Below are 11,653 nucleotides of genomic sequence, written 5' to 3'. Positions count from 1 at the left end.
AACGAGAAGGGCGAAATCTTCACCAACGCTTGGAACATAGAACAGCTACGTCGTTTCTACCCTTAAATTTCCAAACGTTGTTTACATTATTTCTCGAAATACAATAAAGAAGCGTTCTTAGTTGTTATAATCTTTCGAGGAACCCCCTTATAGACAAGTCGATTGTATAGAACCTAAGGACCGTACGATCGTCTCAAAGGCGAAAAGGCCGGCCGAGCCGTGAGAACGGCCTACGCCTCCGGGCTACGGCAGCTCCCTCACCACCTTTTCACCCAAAGGACAGCGTAGGCTCCGAGGAAGTTCTGTGCAGAGAGCTTGTCTATCAATAGGGGCTCGACGTCACAATAGCGCTATAAGGGAGACTTGGCTCTGCCTCTGCAAAGCCAAGCCTCCCTCGGGGGCTAAAAAGGGGGAACCCCCTAAGTCCCGAACACCGTTTGTTAATGGTCTTTCAAAAAAAAATTTTACGCCAAACTCTCTCGCGCTCCGACGGGACCTTCACAAGAAACCCAAAGACCAAAAGCTTGTCTGGAGGCCAAAGGGCCGGTCGAGACATGAGAACGGCCTACGCCTCTGGGCTACGGCAGCTCCCTCACCACCCTTCGCCGAAGGACGGCTTAGGTCCCGAGGGATTTCTTTGTGGGTTCCCAAGATCGAGACAGAGGGCACAGGCTCGGAAGTAGAACAGAAAACGGTTAAAAGACGCACATACGCAAATACTTTAAAGGCCTCGATGGCCACAAAGACGTCACGGTATGACAACTAACCCAATCCGGTTACATGGCCCCTTTTGGCCCAGATCAAAGCTCAAGGATCGACGGCAGGCGCGGGAGGGACCACCTCTTCTTCAAATAGACCGGCCAGCGCTGTGCCAGGTGCCTCGGCCGCCTCCAATAGCTTCATGACCTCCGCATCAACCTCCTCATCATCTTCTGGCAACACGTAGCCGTCGCTGACAGCCTCGAGGTTGATGGCGTAGTGCGAGGAGACGACGGCCAGGGCGCGCTTGACACCCGTGTGCAACGCCCCCCGGAGCCTCTCGTGGACGCGGCCGCTCAACGCAATCAGGCGGCTCCCAAGGGAGCTGGCTGATTGGACCTCCTCGACGTCCAGGGCCTCGCAGGCGGTACGGACAGCGCTGCGCAGTGCCTCATGCTCCCGGACCTCAACATCCAGCGCCGCTTGCACTGCGACAGAGGCCTCAGCCGCCTGGGAAGCCTCTTTCTCCAGATCTACGTCGCAATGAGGGGTCAGGAGTCAAACGCGAACCGGAAGAAATGAAACAAGGAACACGGTTCAGCGGAACTTACCCTTGGCCTTGTTCTTCCAGGCTAAGACCTCGACCCGAGAGGCCTCGGCCGCCTTGGTAGCCTCTGACAAGGCGACTTTCGTCGCCTGATGCTCGCTCTGCTCCGCACCCAGCTGCCCGGCTGTGGCCTTCGCAGAGGCCGTCGCTTCTTGGGCCCGAGACCTGAAGGAGTCTCGCTCCTCCTCCAGTTCCTTGATCTTCGCCACCAGAGGGGCAGCCTGCCCCTTAGCCGTGACCAGCTCGGCCTGAAGGTTAGCACAACGAAGGCGGAGGTCCTCCACTTCCGCACTCCATGCCGACAAAAGCCCCTGGGCATCGGCAAGCAGGCCCTTCTGCCGCTGGAGCTGGTCCCAGATATCCCTCTCCCTTCATAGGAACACCGATTTCCCAAGGGACCGGGTCTCGAGCTCCTAAAGAGGTAAAAAACGCACGTCAAACACTGCGAGGACAACTCGGCACGAGACACAAAAGTACTTACCTGAGTGACACCAGGCAAGTCCCCTTCCATAACAGTCATCGCTATCTGCAGCGACCGCACTGCCAGTTGGCGGTACTGCTCGAGGGTATCCCACCGCCCCCCCTCTGCGATATCTTCAAGGGCGAACACAGGCTCCCCCTCGGAATCAGCCTGGTTCCGCCTGAAAACACACGGGAAGTTCCACCCACGGGGCTCGAGCCGTAGCTGGGCAAGGGCCGAACTCCCCTCGGCGGGATCTGGGACTGGCTGCTCCGCAGTACTGGCCGCCTCGACGTCCGCCGCCTCCTTCCCTCGGGAAGAATCATCAGACAAGATTGTCTGAACCAGGGGCGGCGCCAAAATTTGCTCCGTCTCCACCTCCATCGCCTCGGCCTCGACGGACCCGGGGGCTCTGGCCTCCGCCATCTCTACCTCGATGGCCCCGGCGTCCACCGCCCTGACTTCGGAGGTCTTGGGGGCTCTGGCCTCACCCTCAATGGCCTCGGCAATGGTAGACGCCCCAGCCTCCTTCGCCCCAAGACCCACGACATCGCGAGGCGTGGGCTCCTCCTCCTCCACTCGCTCCGCGGCCGCCTCGGCACCCTTTTCCTGGGCAGCCGCCTCCTCCGAAATGGCCCCACCCGACGCCGCGCCACGCTGCACGCCAGCCTGCGCCTTCGCTGCCTGATGGGCAGAGGAGCTAACGTTCACCTTGAGCGCCTTACGGGGCGCCAAGGCAGGATCTTCCACCAGATGCGTCTGGCTGGAAGCAAAGACACTCCCAAGGTCAGCATGCGACCAAGGGTCAAACAAGAAGTACTACGGACTCCACCAGAAAAGACCCTTACCGCGAACGGGGATGCAGCCGCTTCGACACCGCCAGCCTCCTCTGCAACGGCGGCGGTGGTGGCAGTAGCGCGGCCTCGGTGTCCACCGGTGCCAGCTGGCCTCCGCCGAACCCCGGCACCTCCTCGACGCTTCGCGGAGACAATGGGGTCACCCCCACCGTCGCTCGCTCCACCGCCACCGTCGAACCCATCGGGCTGACGGCACGCTCCACCGGCCCCAGGACACCTCCTCCTAGGAGCGTCAGGCTCCTTGCCGGCGCCCCGGGCACCATCTCCCTAATGTCGGGGAGGTGTTCCAGGCAGGCCGTCCCCACCTCGCGCCCGCCGCCGTCACCCGAAGAATCCGACACCGACGACGAGGGAGACGGCTCCAATGGGAGACCGTCGAGCTTCTGACGCCGGCGACGGGCGTCCAGCTTTTTGCGCGCGAGGAGCTTCTTCGTGCGCTTCGCCTCCTTGGCATCTTTCTTCTTCTTCTCCTCCTCGGTGCGCGCCCTGTTAACGGATCGCCGCCGGGCGTCCTCGGGAACGGGCGGCAGGGAGCCTCGCACGTCTCTTATCCCCTGTGGGAACAACGAAGTAAGACAACAGACAAAAAAGGCGAAAAACAAGAAGGCCGCGAAAGCCTCGGCAACATCCAACTTACCAGCGAGACATACCCCCGCGACGGGCGCATCGGGAACGGCATCAAATCGTCAATCTTCGGCTTCCCGTCTACCGCCTCTCTCACCCGACGCAGGGTCTCGTCGTCGGTAAGGGCGAAGGCGGACATCTTGACACCGGCGATCGGATCGCCCAGGGTCATCTCGAACAGCCGCCGCTGCCGGGCCATCAGCGGCAACACCCTCCGGCGGTGAAAAGCCGCCACGACCACGGCCGCCGAAAGGCCGTGGTCACGTAGCTTCCCCAAGGCCCTCAAGAGCGGTTCCAGCCTAGGCTGATCGACCTTGATGACGCCGTATCCCCATTTCTCTGGTTGACTCTCTACAACTCGCCCGGTATAAGGGGGAAGTCCTCCGCCGTCATTGCGGAGGTAGAACCAGCCGTCATACCAACGACGGTTGGACGATGACAGCTGGGCCGGGATGTAGAGGGACTGCCGGTCTTGGCGCACGTGAAGGGTGCAGCCGCCGGCCCTCTGCACCTTCCAAGCCCCCTCGTTCCCCCCGGCTTGGTGGTGAACGTCGCTCGGAACAAGTGGAGCCACAACTCCCAGTGGGGAGCGATCCCCAAGTACCCCTCACAGACGGCGACGAAGATGGCCGCCTGCGCGATGGAGTTGGGGCTGAAATTGTGAAGCTCCACGCCATAGTAGTGCGGGAGCGCCCACATGAAGTTATCCACCGGCGACCCGAGGCCTCGCTCGTGGAAGACGACGAAGCTCACCACGTAGCCGTCGCGCGGCCTCGGCTCCGACTCGTTCCCCGGAGCAATCCACTCCGGCTCGTCAGGGTCGGTGATCGGGCGAAGAAGACTGGCCTCCACGAGCGACTGCAGCTTCTCCTCGGTGACGTCGGACCGCTCCCAGGGATCCGCTGGGAGGATAACGGGACCACCAGCCATTGCACGGCGGAGGACGCTGCTACGGCGGTAATCTCTCTCCCTCTCTCTTTCAGTCTCTCGCTCTCGCCCTTCTCCTCCCCGGCGCTCTATGCTCTCAGCAACGGCACGGAGGCAGCAAAAGCAAATGCGGAAAAGGTAAGAAGGGGAAGGGCGAGGTTCTTTGCGTATTTATGCAGGGACAAGACGAAACCACCGAGCGACGAAATCGGGGAAGTTTCCCCCAAAAAAAAAATCCGGCGCGGTTATCCAGATCCGGTCTTACCGCCCACGCGCCCACTCCCTCCTCATTAAATCACGCGTGCAGATACATCCCGTCGGCTGACGCCACGTCGCGTCCAACCGCAGCAGCAGCAGGCGCCATTTCGCCTCCCCGAAAAAGTCGCCTCAAAAGACGCGCCTGCCGTTATTAGCCGTAGGGAGAGAAATAACCCCCCTGATTCCTTTCAGGCAAAGGAACTGGGCACCGAGCCCGCTACGGTCCAGGGGTTCGAAGGCTGGGCCCTTAGGGGTTTCGACAGCCGCCCCAGGGCGACAGAGTCAGGGGCGACTATGGGTGAGCCTATACGAGGCCAAGGCCCAAGCAAGCGAAATGCTTGGGACGCCCTGTGTCGTGTCCGAGACCGGTAGGGAGGTCTCCGAATGGGATCCCACCGTAGGGAGGCACCGAGCCACCGAGGCCCAGCGAACGGCCTCGACACCCACTAGAGAAACCCTCCGGTACTCTTGGAGCACGTCTCTGGACCGCTAGCCGACCCCCAGCGAATGGGGTACGGGCCTCCACTCGGACTTACCGAATAACAGCTCACCGGAAATGCCATCGCTCGCGCCCATCGAGGGTAGCGTGGCACATTCCACCCCTCCTTCCGAGCGAAAAGGAAGCGCGAGGGTCGAATAAAAAGTCAGGAGAATCCCTGACGGCCCTCTTGCCCCGCGCAGAGGCTAAGGGACTCTTCCTGCAAAATATTGCCGAGGCCCAGCGACTTAGGCTCGCACACGAGGGGGCTCGGCAAAACAAACCCTCCTTCCGAGCGAAAAGGAAGCACGAGGGTCGTTCAAAAAGCCAGAAGAACCCCTGACGGCCCTCTTGCTCCGTGCAGAGGCTAGGGAGCTCCTTCTGCAAAAGACGCCGAGACCCCACGACCTAGGCTCACACCCGAGGGGGGCTCGGCAGACAGACCCTCACGTGCGAGGGGTGAACCAAAAGCCAGGGGGACCTCTGACCGCTCTCTCGCTCCGTGCGAGAGACTCGGGGGCTCCTCCTGCAACTTTGGGGAGACCCAGCGGCTCAAGCTCGCACACGAGTGGGCTCGGCAAACAGCCCCCCCGTCCGAACGAAAAGGACGTGCGAGGGACGGACAAAAAAGTCAGGCGGACCCCTGACCACCCTCTCGCTCCGTGCAGAGGCTCGGGGGCTCTTCCTGCACCCAAGATAAAGACAAAGCGACCCAAGCCCGTTACAGTCCAGGGGTTCGAAGGCTGGGCCCCCAGGGGTTTCGACAGCTGCCCCAGGGCAAAAGAGTCAGGGATGACCACGGGCGAGCCTGTACGGGCGCGCCCTGTGTCGTGTTCGAGACCGGCAGGGAGGTCGCCGAATGGGATCCCACCGTAGGGAGGCACCGAGCCACCGAGGCCCAGCGAACGGCCTCGGCACCCACTAGAGAAACCCGCCGGTACTCTTGGAGCGCGTCTCCGGACTGCTAGCCGACCCCCAGCGAACGGGGTACGGGCCTCCACTCGGACTTACCCGATAACAGCTCACCGGAAATGCCGTCGCTCGCGCCCACCGAGGGTAGCATGGCATCTTCCACCCCTCCTTCCGAGCGAAAAGGAAGCACGAGGGTCGTACAAAAAGCCGGGGGAACCCCTAACGGCCCTCTCGCTCCAGGCGGAGGCTAAGGGGCTCTTTCCGCAGCATCGTCGAGGCCCTGCGATCCGAACTCGCACCCACGGGCCCGGCAAACACAATGAAAACGCCTCACTCGAAAGAGAAAAAAGCCCCTGAAGAAGTGAAATCACTCCTCCAGGGCCTCGGGGGCTACACCCGGCGGGTGCGCTCACGCGCACCCACCGAAACCTCAAATACAAAACACCATCCCGACAGGAACTATCAAGAGCCAATTCTCGTCCGAACCTCAGGGGGAGTGCCTCCACTCCCCCCAAGGCTTGGGGGCTACTGTCGGATACCGTGAGAAGGAGTACCCTAAGCAAGACCCAAAAAACGACTGCTTAGACTTCGTAAAGATCGAAACCAGCTAAACACCGCTGGCCTCGGCCGATTCTCTGACTCACCCGAGGCCCCCTCACCACTGACCTCGAGCGATCCCCCACCAAAGGCCTCGGCCGGGCCACCGACCCTCCGTCTCGTGCGAGGCGGGCTCGGCAGCACTCCGCTGCCTCTTCCTTCTCCCGTCCCTCTGACAAAACGTCGTGTCGCATTAACTCAGCCAACTGCTGCCCCTGACATCGGCCGCATGCTCGGCACAGTACAGCGGAATGGCCGACGGGACAGGAGGCAGGACTGGGCAGGGGTTACCCGCCACTGTGCTAACCACTATGCACATGGTTGACGCCCATGCCTCACTGAGCTACCAACTCTTGCTCCGAGGACAACGCAGCATGGGGAGACACGTCTGGGCTACTGTGGCCTCGGAATCAGTACCCAGGACCAATAATTCCCTCCAAGGCCTCGGCAGTTTGCTTCAGGGGCTCGGCAGCCTGAGGATCCATGTCCACCAAAGCCCCCCGTGATGGCTCGGCCTCGGCACCTGCAGAGCCACAGCTCCCTACGACGTCATCACACGATGACCTGCACGTCGCCCGGACTGGGCAGGGGTTACCCGCCACTGTACTAACCACCATGCACATGGTTGACGCCCATGCCTCACTGTGCTGCCAACTCCTGCTCCGAGGACAACGCAGCGTGGGGAGCCACGTCTGGGCTACTGTGGCCTCGGAATCAGTACCCAGGGCCAATAACTCCCTCTAAGGCCTTGGCAGTTTGCTTCAGGGGCTCGGCAGCCTAAGGATCCATGTCCGCCGAGCCCCCCATGATGGCTCGGCCTCGGCATCTGCAGAGCCGCTGCTCCCTACGACGTCATCGCACAGTGACCAGCACGTCGCCCGCCATGTCCTGCATCAAACTGTACTGGAGCCCCACGACGCACAAGATCAAGTATGACCGGCGCGTCACTTCTGCATGACAAGGACGGGGCCACTCCATCGACCATACCACAACAGTGGCCAGCTATAGGGCTCGGACACGCCACCCCATTTACAGAAGCGCTATGTAGCAACCTATGTACGGTCCCAGTTCTCCCTTAGAGTATAAAAGGGAGGGACCGGGGCCATTTCTAAAAAAGGGCAACAAGCAGAAAGATGAGCACACCGATAGAACTACGCACTCCTACGCTGCTTGGGAACAATGCCTCAAGCAGCCCGCGCCACCCTCGCCGAGACCTGGGGCTAGCTCCCTCTCTCACCTAGCTTGTAACCCCCTACTACGAGCACTCCGGTGCGAGGAATACAAGATCGATCTCTCGGACTGGACGTAGGGCCTCGATTGCCTGAACCAGTATAGACCTTGTGTCTCTTTGCATCACCATCCGGGATTAGGGGCACGCAGCACAAATTCACTCGTTGGTTGAGGGACCCCTGGTTCCAAAGCACCGACAAATCCTTTGATAGCACCATATACATAACGATGCTGACCGAAACTAGGAACGTGCTTTCTCTAGCTCTTTACTTAGCTGATATAGCATCCTGCACTATCTGTGTGATTGTCCAAGATAGAATTGACCTGACGACACCGGACCTAGAGAGGAAAGTTGTACTAGTATCGCTGACTGGTTTTACTGTTTCTTCGGTTAGCATTATTCTGTGAGATCTTGCCTTCATAGTTACCAAAAGTTGTTACCTAGCTAGAGATTAACCTTCCTATGGGTAACTAATCAGTTGTCTCTGAACACCCAAAAAGGTTCCAAATCTTCACTCTTGACAATAAGAATTGTGGTCAAAGTATAAACAAACGGTCGCCATTGAAGTCAGCAGATAACGAGTCACACTAGAGATGGTTGATTTCAACTGTATGACCATCATGCACCTACAGATCAAGAACTTGAATGGGAGGTTCATGAGCACCCGGTGACCTATTACACCACATGATATCGCCATCCATTATCATTAGATTGATAACTTGTCCAACATTAAGTGTTGGATACCTTTATGATCCAACATGGATGACATAAGTTGCTCATCAGACGATCGACGTCATTACAGGGACAGTTAGGTAGAGTCGCTTGTTTACCACCTCTTGCAGTCTGTTATTGTTTATGTCAGTGACCCATTCTTCAAAGGATATCCTTTTTATGACTTCAAAAGGAAGCTCTACTACTTTCGGTCTGATATATGGATCTTCGATAAGATATAGAGAGATAACCAAGGAAGAGCTCACGTGAAAATAACACATCGGTGCAGTTCGGCAATGGATCATGACTAGAAACCTCAATACCAGCACAACCATGCATCGGTTGCCCACAAGGAGGCCCTAGGTTCCATCGTGGCGCCGTAGATCACTAATCGTGGCACCATTACTGAACATACAACCAAAGTGAAACTTCTAGTGGCACCAATTAGATTGTAAGAACAAGCATTGTGCAAAAGAGGGATAGCAAACAAGGATAGTCACAAGGTTAGGAATCAACAAGGAGGCGATCAGAAGATCAAAACACAGCGCAAAAGAACATAGTCTAATTGCCGAAGGCAACTAAGCAGGAGACTCTTGCTTAATTTCCATAAATGCCTCGTGTCCACCAAATAAAGATTAATATGAGATTTGGTCTTGTCGAGCAGCAACATAAGATCAAGATTGATAAACATCTAGGGACTTGAATGGGTTGGAGGCAAAATAAACGAGATTCGAGGGTCAGAGCCAATGCACTAACTAGGGATTCAGTTGATAAAGCAATGACATGATCTGCGCGAAAAAGGTTCCAAAGCCAGAGCAGATAGCGATTAGCGTTGCACTAGCTCATCTGTAAGAGAGGGAGCAATAAGGTCCAACAAGGATTTTTGAGTAGGGTCCTCCCACACATGAGCAGGACAACCACAAAACATGCAAGCATTCAAGGGAACTAAGCTTGGACCTAAGGTCAAGCAAAGGCATAGATAAAGTCTTCGTAGCACAACATTCAAAGCTAGCAACCACGTGTATAGGCTTAGGCTCCTAAGAGAGAACCTAATTGGAGATGACAACTGTGCGATTACGTAACTTGAGCGTTGTTTTAGGATAAAGCTATTTAACACTCGTATGCTTACCGAGGACAAAAGGAGTGACAACTATGGCACTACCTAGATAACGAGCATCCACGCCTACATCATGGTCTTAAGCGAGCATTTCGAAACACTCAATCCAATTAGCTTAAATGGCTATTACGAAGCACAAAGCTCGTACATAACAAGTAGTCACCTACAACAACACCACTACACATATCATGCAAAACATGGTGGTAAGGCACTGTTATCTTTTGTTTCCTTTTACTGAGTAGGTGGATATCTCTACAAAACAAGTTTTACTTACATTTAGCAATTTAGTTTTCAAAGGGGTGAACTTTTTGTTAACTATTAACTCATCATCTATTTCCTTTGGAAGCCAACATACGAGGCAAAGCTAATCACACACTAACTTCAAGCATAGCTATTCAAGCAGCATGGGACAAGGCATTTTGGCTAGCTTCACACAGGGAAAATAGTGACATCACATTGATCACAAGTTACTTAGCATTAGAACAAGGTGAGGGAAGCATATTTATGCACAAGCACAATCATGATGCATGCTCATCCTATTCGTCCTCACGAAATTGCCAGCCTAAGGTGGCAATCACGTTCTATGTCGGTGGCATAACACGTACTCTCTCGATATATAGCTAGTCGTCAGCTATATTCAATCTACGCATTCGTGGTTAGCGTACCTGCAGGCAAATTCATTGCAGCCCATCCCCACAAGAGATAAATAAGCACACAATGAAAGCAGTAAACTAAGATACTCTCCATATATACATCCCCAGATGTATATACTTTGATATCCATAGCTACCCGATAAATATACCCGCAATTAAGTACCTTCATATATACATGGGTGTAACATGTAAATATTCCAGTAACCATAGCTAACTTTCCCCTAGACCGACAGTTGGACGGTCATGCTCTCACAACTCACACTTACCTGGGCGTAGAGGCAATTGATCCATACATTACCACTCAAACGAATGGCATCCATATAATAGCACGCCGTATGGATGACAAAAGTAAAAAACCCCATGTTAGTACTTAGATAGCCACCTAATAGTCCTTAACTGGGCATAAAGGAGGATGTCGCTAGCATAGTTTTGCAAATTAGTTTTGACAAATTTGCCTGTAGCTAAAGTTTTAGTTAAAATAGGCTTTTTAAAACCAAAACTTTGTTTTTAAAACAATGTACATGACAGTATTATGCTTAATCTTGCTCTGATGCCAGCTGTAACAGAACCGCCCAATTTATACAAGATCAAGTACGGCTGTCCCCGCTAACACGTTGACACACACATACTTTCACTCATATAAACCCAGTAGTCTGCCGAGTGTCCCGAAAGACCTCGGTAAATCAACATCACAACCAAGATCGCGTGATTAAGCAAATACACATCACATACACAGGGTTGCAGCGGAAATAATATTACAAGTTTGGGTTTCAAAACCGATTAGTGAAAACAACATAGCTTTCAAAAGATTACATTAATATATGTTCCAAATACATTGCTAGCATAAGTGACATCATCCGACAAAAGCATATAGACAAGAAGTAACTATAGAATCATCGAGCCCACCGATGGTTAGCCACCATCTTCAACAGGCCGAGAACTTCACCTGCAACATGGTGGGATAAACCCTGAGTACGAGAAGGTACTCAGCTAGACTTACCTGTCAAAACCAAAAATAAAGAACACCAAGGGTCATGCAAGGCTTATGAGGTGGGCTAGCTTGACACAGTTGCATAAAAGAGCTTATGAACATAGTGACCAATATAAACTTAGCATCAAGTTTATCATCATTTACCTATCCACTAGATTAGCACCTGTACTAGAGCACTCACTTATTAGGAGCAAACAATATTAACCATAGCAGGTATAATAAGGCTGTCATCATCATACCATCATTCTTGAACCACTATGTTATTTAGTGTATCTACTTTGGAGATAAGCCCGTCAAGTTCTCACTAACCGGTGAGAGACGGCGACTCGAATCGAATTACAACTCAGCTGAGGGGGTATTCCTAACTCTCACCCTGGCATACTTTGCAAGGGTAGCCATGGGTCACCTTTGGTACAACTCAGGAACCAAATTCGTGGGTTCGATCAGCGCCAGCACTCTCAGGGATTACCCTTCTGCCAGGACGATCAGGACTTTTAAATCACCTACCCTTGGACTCACGCCTATGGCTCC

Source organism: Miscanthus floridulus, chromosome 17 (genome assembly GCF_019320115.1).
Source record: "Miscanthus floridulus cultivar M001 chromosome 17, ASM1932011v1, whole genome shotgun sequence".
NCBI lineage: Eukaryota > Viridiplantae > Streptophyta > Magnoliopsida > Poales > Poaceae > Miscanthus > Miscanthus floridulus.
This window is presented reverse-complemented; position numbering follows the sequence as displayed.